This window comes from Amblyomma mixtum, chromosome 1 (genome assembly GCF_055824585.1).
Source record: "Amblyomma mixtum isolate Tamu chromosome 1, ASM5582458v1, whole genome shotgun sequence".
Taxonomy (NCBI): Eukaryota; Metazoa; Arthropoda; class Arachnida; order Ixodida; family Ixodidae; genus Amblyomma; species Amblyomma mixtum.
The window spans coordinates 313,497,450-313,511,619 of NC_143012.1; the positions used below are offsets into that span (position 1 = coordinate 313,497,450).

General features: G+C 46.7%; 3 pseudogenes; all 3 read left to right on the top strand.

Annotated features, from left to right (window-relative positions):
• The first annotated feature begins 21 nt into the window (after positions 1–21).
• LOC149372500 (iripin-2 pseudogene) lies at positions 22–1,357 on the top strand (annotated as a pseudogene).
• A 4,857-nt stretch (positions 1,358–6,214) lies between these two features.
• On the top strand, positions 6,215–7,433 carry LOC149372501 (iripin-2 pseudogene; annotated as a pseudogene).
• A 3,872-nt stretch (positions 7,434–11,305) lies between these two features.
• On the top strand, positions 11,306–12,560 carry LOC149372502 (iripin-2 pseudogene; annotated as a pseudogene).
• The last annotated feature ends 1,610 nt before the right edge of the window (positions 12,561–14,170 follow it).

Genomic DNA, 14,170 nt, shown 5'->3' on the forward strand with positions numbered 1-14,170 from the left:
AGACCGAGGAAAACATCTACGATGCTCACCAAGTTGGTCTTTCTGGCGGTGCTTGCGTTGGTCTCGTCAGACACCGACGATGCACTGCTCGCTAGAGCTCACAACCACTTCGCCGTGAAACTCCTCAAGCAACTGTCTGCAGAGAACCCTTCTTCCAATGTCTTCTTCTCACCAACTAGCATTGCCGCTGCCTTCGGGATGGCTTATGCCGGCGCCAGAGGAAGCTCGGAAGCCGAGCTTGCATCGGTGCTAGGACACACCCGGGTTGGCCTCAAGGACAAATCCAGGGTGCTCGGAGCATACAAGCACCTGCTTCAGCTAGCCTCCTCATCGAACGTCACTCTGGAAGTGGCCAACATGGTTCTGGCACAGAGCAACTTCCAAATCGCCGAGAGCTTCAAACAGCAGCTACACGACATCTTCGACGCGGAGTTGAGGTCTGTAGATTTCGCCAACGAAGGTCCCAGAGTCGCCTCTGAGGTCAACGACTGGGTACGCAGAAAGACAAGGGGAAAGATCGATGACATCCTACCCGAAGGTGAGCCGTTGGACATTGTTCTATTCATCGTCAACGCCGTTTACTTCAAGGGGACCTGGGTGAACAAGTTCGACCCGGCGGACACCAAAAACAAGCCGTTCTTTAACCTGGGCACCACGGAGGTCAGTAAGCCGGCGATGCACCTCACAACGCGCTTCCCGTACACCCGCCTCGAAGCGCTCCATGCTGGCGCTGTGGAGATCCCGTACTCCGGAGACAGGTTCAGCATGGTGGTCCTGCTTCCGGACTCCCTGACGGGGCTCGCCGCGCTCAGGGATGGTCTGTCGCTCGATGTTCTGGAAGATGTCGGCAGCAAGCTGGTTTCTGATGAGGTCGTGCTGAGAATACCCAAGTTCGAAATGAGTCTTCGCTACGGCCTCGTGCCCGCCATGCGTGCCCTCGGACTGAACGTTGTTTTCGGAGGCGGCGCCAACTTCACTGGCATCAGTGAGAGTACGTTGCTGAAAATATCAGACGCCGTCCACAAGGCGGCTGTGGAGGTGAATGAAGAAGGAACGATCGCGACCGCCGTGACTGGTCTCTCGTTCACGCCTCTCTCAGCTCTCTACCACCCGCCACCGCCAATCCAGTTCACTGTGGATCGACCGTTCCTCTACTACATCAGAGACAGAAGGAACAACCGCATTCTCTTCATCGGTGAAGTCAACAGTCTTTGAGGTGCCAGCCATCGTCATCCGCTCTCGACACAAGACAAACCTGAACTGAAGCAGCATCACCACACCTCACATTCGGCTAAACGTTTCTGAAAACACAGGTACTGTAGATGTCATGTAATAAAGTATGCATACTTTTGCTGCATTTCCAAGGTTCGGGTTTATTCCTGGCAAAATAATTCTCAATAAAAAAAATTCATCCGTATAGTGCAACATGCTAACATGACTTGAGGCTATTTTATAAATGCGTTACTTGCCTTGTAGCAAACTCATTGTCAATCACGCTGCCTTTGTTTGGTTGAAAGGTATCGCTAGTATTGGGTTAAACCGCTGGTTTTAGGGGCAGTAAGAACAAAACTTGGTCAGTAATAAGGAGTGACAACAGCCCGAATTGGTGAACTTGTAAGCGCCATGTTTACGTTTCATCCCATATTTAGCGCTAAAAGGCATCAAGCACGTTCACTGTCACACGTCGTGTAAAATTTTTGTTTATTAATTGATTACCACCTTGATTTATCGATATTTGCTTACGTCAAATAATTTGCACAACAGCACACAGAAAATACACTGCACGCCCGCTCTTGTCTCGTGCAGCTTTCAGGGTAAAACGACAAAAAAGAAAGTATTTATTTGAACAGTGGTGACGTCCCTTTCGTTTGTTAGGAAAAACGAGATCCATTTTATATTCTAAGGTTTCCCACTGTATATTATCACTTTCCAACTTTCATTTTTCACTTCGCTGCTGAGCAAAGGAGGGGGAAAATCGGCAGCTGCTCACTCTTTCGAGTTCACTTTCTGCTCGTCTCAAAATGTCATTCTTTTTTGAAGAAGTTGTGCCCAGTGACTGTTTCAGATGGACACTTTAACGCGACAGCGATAAGGCTTCCGTTCTCACGAAATTCCGGCGTTGTCATCGTCGGCGTTGTGAGCAGTAAATCTCCCTAGAAGCAGCCTAGGTGGGCAACCCAGGTCACGTGACCTTGTGTGGTCATCACAACTTAGCGACAGCACTTTGAGAAAACTAACCATGCTGGCAGGCGGCAGTTAAATCAAAGCTTGCTGGCGGGAGGTTTCTTGGCATTAGCAATTTGGCTCGCACGAGACACGACGGTGGCAACACCTACAATCGCAGTGCATTGGCGCATCCCTTAACCGCTGCACCAGGGCCCAGGGAGTGGTATAAGGACTCCCAGGGACATAGTGCAGAATGATCAACTCCGCATATATGGGCATTAATTCGTTAATGCTATCCCGTCATTCCCTTAAGGAGGGGCTCAAGAAAGTTGACCCCCAGACTGGTCGCGCTCACGCTGCCTAAGTTCGATATGAGCCTTCACTATAGCCTTGTACCCGCAATGCGAGCCCTCGGGTTCAACGCGTTTTTCGGAGGTGGGGCGAATTTCACTGGTATCAATGAGAGCACTTTGCTGAGAATTTCGGACGCTGTCCACAAGGCAGCTCTGGAGGTGAACAAGAAAGAACTATCGCGACCACCGTGATGGGTTTGTTGATCGTGCCTCTTTCCGCCGTGATCGAAACGCATTCCCCTGTGGAATTCGGGGTGAATAATCCGTTCCTATACTACGTCGGAGACAGGAGCTACAACCGCGTCTTCTTTATCGGTGAAGTCCACAGCCCTTGAGGTACGAAATCCTTTGTTTCAAATTCAGTGCGAAAAGAATTTCACTTAGCGGAACATCGTCACCCAACATATTTGGTTAAAGGCGGCAGTTGAAAAGCACAGGAAAGTTCTCAGGGAAATAAAATGCGCACTTTTTGAATATTTCCTGGACCTGTTTTCAACCACCTGCGTACGTAGCCGAATGCGGGAACAACTAAATGAGCTGAAGGTTTGCAGATGAGTCCATTACGTTTTTTGTTCAATTCTTATTAATTTCACATGTCAACGGTCGTTATTGTCGATATGATATTATTAAAAAAACCAATCTTGAAATCAGTGGCTGCTATGTCTGTCGAGTTTCTTTTCTGCTGATGTGTCAATTTTTTTTGCAAAATTTGAAATATACAGTTTGCATTTCTATTAATTTTGCCAGCGCAGCACCGGGCATACCTCAGCGTATACAGGGAAGGACGAAGCGTAACGCATAAAGATAGCGCACTGGTAAAAATTATAAGGCAAACATAAAATTTACGTTCACATATCATAACACTGATTTTCACCAAATGACCTATTGCTTTGAAATTGCGTTCTCAGGATGGTGTTTTTTCTTGGTTTTAGATGTGGGAAAAACTTAAGGTGATAATTATTGATAAAGTAGGAATTTCCCAATCAACTCATCGACCGAATCATGGCTACCCTCAATCTTCTCATGTGGAGATTAGGTTCCATGCGCCTACGGAGCCACAATCGCCGGCGCCGTAGCTTGCAGTATGTTCAGATTTTTCAGAACCTAAAAACTGACACGGCATGCACCGGCTGCTTTTGGCAAATGCCTGATTGCAATGAACCATATAAATAGAATTCAGTTAGCCACCTTACTTTTAAATTGACTTACCAGTCTCACCGCCCAAAGCAGAGACAGCAGTGATTTCTGTCACCTGAAAACATGAAAACAGCCAAACGATTTTCACCTCTCTCTAGAAGGACAACCGTTGGTGACTATTAAGTAGCACCGTTTCCTGGCTTCAGTACTCGACTGTCAAATGTATTGGGATTCAGACCTAAAAACTCTTGAACAGTTGTGAATGTGCATCACGGACTTGTTAGTTCCTCTTGGGGCACTTCGACGTCATCTCTGCTCTAAGTGCTCAATGTTCTCACATGTAAAAAATAGCCCACTCTGCACTGATACTGCACAGGTTTTCACATAGCACGGAAAATCGCTTACCGAGGCTGTAAGCTAGAAGACTTCGCGTATGTCTGGGTGTACCGAGGGCGACTACTAGCTCACTGTTTACTGCAGAGGCGCAGGCGCCTCCATTTCAATTCTTGCGAAAGACTGAGACTAGACGGCACCCTTTTTCGTATAATGTCACCAAAGACGCTCGTCAGTTTCCGCGCTACAAATACTTGATGGAGCCGCCGCGGTGGCTCAGCGGTTATGGTGCTCGGCTGCTGTCCCGAAAGACGCGGGTTCGATACCGGCCGCGGCGGCTAGAATTTCTTTGGAGGAAAAATTCTAGAGGCCCGTGTACTGTACGATGTCAGTGCACGTTAAAGAACCCCAGGTGGTCGAAATTTCCGGAGCCCTCCACTACGGCGTCTCTCATAGCCTTAGTCGCTTTGGGACGTTAAACCCCATAAACCAAACCAAACCAAACCAGATACTTGATGGAAGCCAAATTCATATAGTGCCTCTAGTATCATCACCATCATCATTGTTAAGAATATTCTAAGCCAATTACACTGTATCCCAAACGGCTCCCATTCACCCGTAACATCGAGTTTCTGTAGAAGGGATGATTAGAGAACGCGACATAATGGTACCTGCTGCTCACCAGTTAGCCGTGCACCCAATATGTATGCGGTATTCTGGTGATAATCACGTAAATAACAATTGCTCATGTCCTGAAAATTCTTCAGCATCTTCATTTGTAATTCCACTGCTGAATGAACGATAAGCATTTTAGCTGGCTCACACATCAGCATCAAATACAGCTAAGATTTACGCCTTTCATTTCACACTACAGTTCATACTATGAGTAGGAGGCCTGCGTATGCGGCTAATATACAGAGAGTCACAGGTAGCATTAAAATCCGTTGGCAGCGCCAGCTCAGTACCTTGGAAGTCTTGTTTGGTTTACGAAGACTTAACGACTCCTCCATGGCATACAAATTTTCGAATAGATAGACGGTGATTGCCTTATTCCAGGAAACATTAAGGTAGATGCAGCGCCCAGGCAAGCTCATGCCGATACAACTTCTAACCTACCATTCCCAGGAAGTGAAATTTGCCGTCTTTTAAGATCCATGCCAATTGGTATGAGTGAAAAAAAAAATGTGATTCGACCGAAACTATACAACTTCTAACCTTTTATCGAATCGACCCTCTGTCACGCTTCACAGTCACACTATTCCTAAACAGAAGGCTGGAAACTCTCATCAGCGCTTACGATTTGGAACAGCCCACACGAAGCCCTTTTGACATAGAAGCGTGCAGACAACTCAATATGTTCATGTGGTCTCGAGGACGAGGATGTAACTAATCTGTTATTGTACTGCACAAAAACATAGCAGATTCTGGACGCCACAGGACAGCAATTTGACTACCCTTGACAAAAGCCCTTTCAGACTCCAAAAGATATAAGGTTCATGGCCGACACGTGCTGTACAGAAACGCGCAATCGTAGCGTTCAAATCTTTTCTCAAGGGCAAGCGAAACCCTAGGAGTTACTAGTCATGTTACACGAGTAGATTCCGTACTTGTTTGTCCCGCGTCATGCTCTGTAGTGTTTGCTTGTATATTGCATTAGCATGAGTTCCCTGAAAATCAATCTTATATATTACTACTATGTCTCTGATATATTGTGCCCTGTTTTTTAATGTTGTCGCTAATTGTTTCTCTTCCAGGTATTGTATTTTTTATTATATCACATTCAGTGTGAATAGGTCTTACCATAGCTTATACCATTCGTTGTGTTTTTTTCTATTTCTGTCGTGAACATAGCATTATCTCCCCTATCAATCGTGTGTGTGATGTAGTTATCTTTTAAAGTGCTTTATGTCGCCAGTTTCAGTTCGTAAATTTTCTTCCCCAATGCCAAAAGGAGCAGCCGTCGCCGTTAACAACTACCAACTTCTCTTTTTAGACCATGCAAAAAAAAGTCAAATGAATTTTCTGGCCGACAAAGATATATATGAAACGCGGGCAAAAGATAGTCGCCTACGCTTCGAAAACAACGCTGTATATGGGGAGACCTGCAATCCGAGAACTGCTTCAACGGCAGCCGCAGCGATTCCGCAAGAAAACGCTAAAAAAGAAAGGCTTCTGCTAGCTAGCAGGTTTAAAAGGAGGCGTCTGCGGCCTCAAGCCCTCGGAATATGTCTACGATGCTCGCCAAGTTAGTCGTCCTCGCGCTGCTCGCGCTGGTCTCCTCAGAGACCGACGATGCACTGCTCGCCAAAGCTCATAACCACTTCGCCTTGAAGCTACTCAAGCAGCTGGCTGCAGAGAACCCGTCGTCCAATGTCTTCTTCTCGCCAACGAGCATCGCCGCTGCATTCGCCATGGCTTACGCCGGCGCCGGAGGAAGCTCGGAAGCCGAGCTGGCATCGGTGCTCGGTCACACCGAGGTCGGCTTCACCGGCAAATCCAGAGTCCTCGATGCCTACAAGCACCTGCTCGAACTTGCGTCCTCACCGAACGTCACCCTGGAAGTGGCCAACATGGTCCTGGCACAGAACAACTTCCAAATCGCCGAGAGCTACAGGCAACACCTGCGCGACGTTTTCGACGCAGAGTTGAGGTCCGCAGACTTCGCCAACGAAGGTCCCAGAGTCGCCGCTGAGGTCAATGCTTGGGTACGCGAAAAGACAAGGGGGAAGATTGAGGGCATCCTGCCTGAAGGTCAACCGCTGGATATCATTCTCTTCATTCTGAACGCCGTGTACTTCAAGGGGAAGTGGGTGACACCGTTCGACCCGACGAATACCGAGGACAGGCCCTTTCTCAATCTGGGCACCACAGAGGTGAGCAAGCCCGCGATGCACATCTTTAATCCTTACCCGCACACTCGCCTCGACAGGCTCGAAGCGGCCGCCGTGGAGATCCCGTATTCGGGAGACAGGTTCAGCATGGTCATCTTGCTTCCGGATTCCACCAGGGGGCTCGCAGCGCTCAGGGACAATCTGTCGCTCGCAGTTCTCGAAGAAGTCGGCAGCAACCTGAGTTACAGGCGGGTGGGGCTCAGGCTGCCCAAGTTCGACGTAAGCCTTCGTTACAGCCTGGTGCCCGCCATGGAAGCTCTCGGACTGAAAGTCGTTTTTGGAGGTGGAGCGAACTTCACAGGCATCAGTGAGAGTGCGTCGCTGAGCATTTCGGACGCTGTCCACAAGGCAGCTTTGGAGGTGAACGAAGAAGGAACAGTCGCGACTGCCGTGACGGGTTTGTCGATCTCGCTTGCTTCAGCTGTGATCGACACGCAGCCGCCCGTGGAGTTCATCGTGTATCATCCGTTCCTCTACTACATCAGAGACAGGCGCAACAACCGCGTCCTCTTCATTGGTCAAGTCGAGACCCTCTAAGGCAGGGAGCCAATTTTCTGCTGAGAATAACTTCATTCAGAAAAACGGTACCTCCCGAAATATTCTCTGACAAGCCGGAAATGAAAATCGCACGGAGGTTCTCGTCGAATAAAGTGTGTACTTTTCAAACATTCTTTTCACCTCCTTTTTTACCCGTATGGGTTGGATAGCAAATACGAGAATCATTTTATAACCTCTGGTCTTATAGCCTCTTATTTATAACCTCTGGTTAGAATTTCACTTTGCACTTTTTATCATCCCTGTCACTGGCCAATTAATGAAACTTAAAATTGGCCTATTCCTTTTTGTCGAACTTGCTTCCTGCTAGGTCTTCAGCCTCTCTAAACACTTAGTTTCTCTTTACACCAAAAGCTATGCCAATTAAAGTTAGTTTCTCTTCGTTTTCCTTTCTTTTATTTTGTGTCGCGAATGACAGAGAACATGCTGGGTGAGCTGGGTGACTTTTTAACTTTAAAAAAGTTTTTATTTTAAAAACCACGACAGCAATATCCGTGCGGTCTGTGAAGGCAAATTTTTGGAGAACATGGACATTGTGTAAAGGCGAGGACAATTGTCTCTAGATCGCGTGCAGCACAAACTAAGCCAACGATTCTATTATTAGAGAGTTTTAGTAGAGCGGGTTTACTGTCCGCTCCGCTGGCAGTTCCCAAGGGAGCCACAGCGGAGCGTCGCGCAAGAGTACAGTTTTAGCGCGGCCTCTCCTCTCGATCTTCCCCGTCCGCTCAAGCGAGGCGCCTCGTTGCGCCACCCGGTGGTGGTAAGTGGACTTGCCAGAGAATGGTACGCCTGTCTAATTTATGTGCGAATAAATAATAGCTGTTTACGTTTGCTGTATGCTTTTTGGTAACAGCGGTGCTTTGGTTTCAGCAGTGAAGTTTTCGTATTACGAAAAATTGATGTCTGCCACTGCAAGAGCCAAGCCAAGACCAAGTCAAGCACACTGCGATAGTCAAGAGAACTGACATGCTCTATTTAGTAAAACTGCTGAAGCAAATACTATTGGGATGGAAGTAAAACTGCGATGCTAATAGCACATGTGCCGTGAGACGTCGCGGTGTGCGACCGCTTTTCATGGTATAATTTTTAGACCTTGTGCGTTTCGGAACAATTCTTGTGGATTGAGGACTTCTTTCAAAAAGCGATTTCACCAAGGACTCGCGCTTTACAACACTTCTAGTGCCGTATTCAGGCTGTCGCTACAGCACTAGCTAACGCCCAGTCTCCGTTGTGATTATCAGGGTTCTTGTAGCAGAAAAAGATCTCGAAATTCCCAAAAGCGTTGCAGCACAAGCGGAATAAGAAATGCGTTCCGGTCTTGAACGATTCTCTTGGGTTATCAGTGCGCTAACACCACAAAGTTAGCTCTGCGGCTACGGCGTTACATTACTGTGCGAGGGTTAAACCGATCTCACGCATATGCCACGGAGAAATGTCGGTTGCGGTGCAATGGAAAAAAATGTTTATATACTCTGGATTTTGTGTGTGGAGAGAAAAAACAAAAAAACAAAAAAACTAATTTCGAGTCCGCTGCTGCACAAATTCGGCTCATACACTGAAGAACATTGGTGAATTTTCACGTGCATCTTGAAGTGCGGTGACAGAAACCGTTGGAACACTCATAACTGGCGTGCATAAAGGTGTGCATTTTCCCATTATTCTCAAGGCGACGGCTTTTCAATTGCGCCCGCACTTAGCAGCGATAGCCAACAAACCGTTCTAGCGTCTTAAAGTTAATCAGCCGTTCAATCTGGACGTGCTGCAATGATGTGCAAGTTCGTTGGCAGCTACAGGTAATTTACACAGACCCTAGCTGGAGCCCATCATACGTGGACATGCATATAAAGCAGGGCGTGTATGTAAGTGCTCTGAGGTAGTTATGATTAGCTGTATATCGCGACATTGGTATTTTTACGCATTTGATTCGCCCTTGGGCTGCAAACTACACACTGTATTCGCTGCCATTACCAGCATAAGGAATCAGTGCCCTTCAAACATATGTAGGCATTTCCCAATTTACCCAATGCAACACTTACCTCTTTGGGACGCGTAAGGCTGGGTTACAGAGATTAAGCCTCAGTATGCTGTCGCCTGTGCACGTGTGATTCTTTCAGGAAACCCATCAATGTCGAAACGTTTAACTTGTGTGCAACTACGGGCATATTTGTGAGCATTTTCGCGGGTTCATCTATTATATGTATGGTATTAATTTTGGTTTAATGCTGCATTCATATCTTAAACACTGCTGTAAGGTTGTACACACTACTTTAGAGAATACTTGATAGAATTCAAAGCAAAATGTTACTTCTGTTACGGCTAGAACATGTGTACACGTATGCAAGTACTACTGCGATGAATCGGACTGCACTGCGGGCTTCATAAAGATATATTTAACGCGTCCATGAAGGAGACTATTTCAGGAGACTTCACAGTTGGTTTCAAGTGATCCTTGGAGGAGAGGATTGGGATGGACAGGATTTCACAACAAGCTTCTGATAAGCGCAAAGACAAAAAGGCAAAAACAAAAACCAAGGATGGGAATCAATATGACCAGTTCAGCAGACTGCAGAGTAATGCTAAGTATATTAAATCAATTACGAGGACAATAAAGGAAAAACCTGAGGAAAACATATTAGAAGCTTGCTGCAGTTCAACAGAGTAATATTTAAAAAATACTATGCAGCATCTAGGCATCGAAGTATATAATGATGAAAAACACATAAACAACACAAAATTCCAAGGTCAAATTTCAGGGGTGCTCAGGGCCAATTTTCGGAAATGACCCGGGCCAAATTTGGATGTCCGCATCGTGTTGGGCATGGTCGATTTAATGTATGGGTGTCTACTTTGGTAGAAATCGGCCAAGGTCAAATTTCGGCGTTGGCAAGGGCCAAATTTTAGAAATAGACTGGGCCGAATTTGTAGGTCACGATCGTGTTAGCCACGGTGAATTATGATTGGGTGCCGATATTTGTGAAAATCGGCGAAATAAAATTTCAGGGGTGGCCCAGGCCAAATTTGGGGAATGGTCAGGGCCAAATTTGCAGGCCGCCATCGTGTTGGGCACAGTAAATTATGGCTGCACATCAATTTTTGTCCAAATCGGCCAAGCTTAAATTTTGACGGTGGCCCGGGCCCAGTTTCAGAAAGGGCCAGGGCCAACATCGGAGGTCACCATGTTGTTGGGCATGGTCGATTTCGGGGTTGGCCGAGCAAACTTTCGAGGTATCTATGTGATATGTTTTTTTTTTTTTTTCAACTTAACATGTCATCGTTGTTGCCTGTCATAGACACAAAACAATATCGGACAATATTCCTGGTTGTTCAGCGTATGAGAGCTTCCGCACTACTAGAATTAAGCCCCATCCAGGTGTTGTTAGCACTAAATATATATCTCAGACACCATGAACGTGAAATATCCGCCACTTAATACTCCCGTTAAGGCTACCACTAAAGGCTCACTTCAATGAGCACGAGCAATGAGCTCAATGAGCACGTGCAGCTGAGTGACTTCCCAATGGCGAGGAGACGACCCATTCTGTGCACAAAGGAATGACATTTCTTGCTGCGAGACGGTATTCACCACGGTATTCAGCACCTGGCACACGTGCTTCCCAGGCACGCCTCCCAGCGGGGTTTCCTTCCCGGAAGAAAAAAACAGGTGTCGTTTCAGGCGGCAATACCTTGCGCAGCTAAAGATAGAACTTGTCGTGTACACTCAAGTGCCTAGCGCCGCGTGTGGCGAGAGGTGCAGAGGTATGGCGAGAGGTGCCCTTTTTCATTGGCTGCCGCAAATAAGCGGCAAAAAACACGCAAAAAACACCGCCATAAGTACGCTTAAAAAGAGGCGTCCGCGTGAGGCCTGCAACCTTCTGGAAACATCCGCGATGCTCGCCAAGTACGTTGTTTTCGCAGTAATCGCGCTGGTGTCATCAGAAACCGACGATGCACTGCTCGCCAGAGCTCACAACCATTTCGCCGTGAAGCTTCTCAAGCAGCTGGCGGCGCAGAAACCCTCGTTCAATGTCTTCTTCTCGCCAACGAGCATCGCCGCTGCATTCGGCATGGCTTACGCCGGCGCCAGAGGAAGCTCGGAAGCCGAGCTGGCATCGGTGCTAGGACACACCCGGGTCGGCCTCACGGACAAATCCAGAGTCCTCGCGGCGTACAAGCACCTGCTCGAGCTTACGTCGTCGCCGAACGTCACGCTGGAAGTGGCCAACATGGTCCTGGCCCAGAACAACTTCCAAATCGCCGAGAGCTACAGGCAGCAGCTGCACGACATCTTCGACGCGGAGCTGAGGTCCGTGGACTTCGCCACTGATGGTCCTAGAGTCGCCGCTGAAGTCAACGCCTGGGTACGTGGAAAGACACGGGGAAAGATCGACAGCATCCTACCCGAGGGTCAGCCATTGGACATGATTCTATTCATCGTCAACGCCGTCTACTTCAAGGGGAACTGGGTGACCAAATTCGACAAGGCGAGAACCCAAAACAAGCCGTTCCTTAACCTGGGCACTACGGAGGTCAGTAAGCCGGCGATGCACCTCACTAGGCGCTTCCCGTACACCCGCCTCGGCGAGCTCCACGCCGCTGCCGTGGAGATCCCGTACTCTGGAGACAGGTTCAGCATGGTGGTCCTACTTCCGGACTCCCCGACGGGGCTCGCCACGCTCAGGGACGGTCTGTCGCTCACTGTTCTCGATGACGTCGGCAGCAGGCTTAGCTCCACGATGATCGTGCTCAGGCTACCCAAGTTTGAAATGAGCCTTCGCTACGACCTGGTGCCTGCGATGCGAGCTGTCGGACTGAACCTCGTTTTCGGAGGGGGTGCCAACTTCACCGGCATCAGTGAGAGTACGCTGATTCGCATCTCGGACGCTGTCCACAAGGCGGCTGTGGAGGTGAACGAAGAAGGAACTGTCGCGACCGCCGTGACCGGTATCTCGTTCGTTGCTCTTGCTTCGTTCAACGCACCTCCGCCACCCATCGAGTTCACAGTGGATCGTCCATTCCTCTACTACATCAGAGACAGGAGCAACAACCGCATTCTCTTCGTTGGTGAAGTTAACAGTCTTTGAGGTGCGAGACGTCATCTTCCGGTTTCTGCACGGGAGGAAAACCACCTGGAAGGGCGTTATCAGAACAGTCACACGGTTAAAAGCGTCAGAAAAAAAACGCATCGTAAATATCTTGTTGGAATAAAGTATGTATAGCTTTGTTACATTTCTGATTCTTTTTTTTTCGATTCAAATCAATTCACATTTTTAAGGGGCAGAATATTCTTCCTAGAGCAGTAAACGAACACCACTTGTGTCTATTTTGTGAAGATCGTTCTTTGGCTCATATAAAGACCTTAATTTTTATTCAAGTCGCGTTGGTCCCACAGAAACGTATATCTAGTACCTGTATACCTATAGTCTACTGAGAAAGTGACATGATTAAAACTTTGGGGCCTTCTTAGCCAATATCTTAAAGAAAATGCGATATCACGAATTTGGCCTGCAGAAAAAATTCAAAAGGACTCCAAAAGTTTTCGAACTTGGTGTACCCTAGCAAATTGATTCATGTAGATTAGCGAGGTTTGGGGCGGGGGGGGATAAAGGTGTATTAGGAGGTCAGAAGAACGTGATCTTGAGTTGATACTGTAAAAGGTGCATTACTGATAGGACGTTGTGACCATGTAACATGGAACGAACATTAGTAGAGAAGGAACGGCGTGTGTTAATGCGGATGGCCTGGTTTTGTAAATGTTGTACAGTCGAAAAATGGCAAAGATATTTCCTTGTGAAACAATGCCGTAAGTGACAGGGTTCTTAACGAATAAATTATACAAGGATAAGAGTATGTTATGAGGAAAATATGGAAGAGCTTAAATGAGTGCTGTAATGCCGAACGAAGATCTTTTTGCAGATGATGATGTGGTTTGAAATTTGAGGCGTTGAATACAGAATGTTGGCGACAAAGCTGGTGTAATCAAATGTCGGAGTAATACTAGAACAAATGGTTAAAATAAATGTGCAACAAAGGACGTTAAAACTAGTTTTGAATACTAAAAATTTAGTTTTAGAGGAATTTATGCCCAATTGAGTATCGAAACAAAGCTTTGTTGTTTCATGCAATGCGGCATTCAATTCAATATTAGATCGTCAATGAACATGTTGGATAACGATATAGTGTATCATCAGTGTATAAAACACAGTGAGTTGCACTAATACAGTCGGAAGATCGTAAATATATAATATGAACAGTACAGGTCGCAATAGGGAGCCCTGAGGAAGATCTTCAGCAATAGTTTTAGTCTGTCACACAGTTCCACTGATAATTATTATTTGTTTACAATCATGCAAACAGCTTTTGAGAAGGCGTAGCAGACGGCCTGTAATACCGTAAAGTTCGAGTTTTTTAAGCAAATGGAATTATGAGTCGTGTCAAAACCTATATAAAAATCTAAGAACACAGAACCAACAAAACCACCATTATCAATACTGTTTAATGAAATAAGACAATCAGATAAAAGCCAAGTTAGACAGCTGGCCGGATCTGAAACCAAACTGACAGAAATTAATTATATTCAATTTATTTAGATATTTATCTTAACAATTGACTACCTCTTTCTTGATGACTTTGCAGCGAATTGATAAAACTGGTATGGGTCGGTAATTAGAAATTAAACGTTTGTGTCCCCATTGGATGACCACAATAACCTTCGGTATTTTAATACAAGCAAGAAAA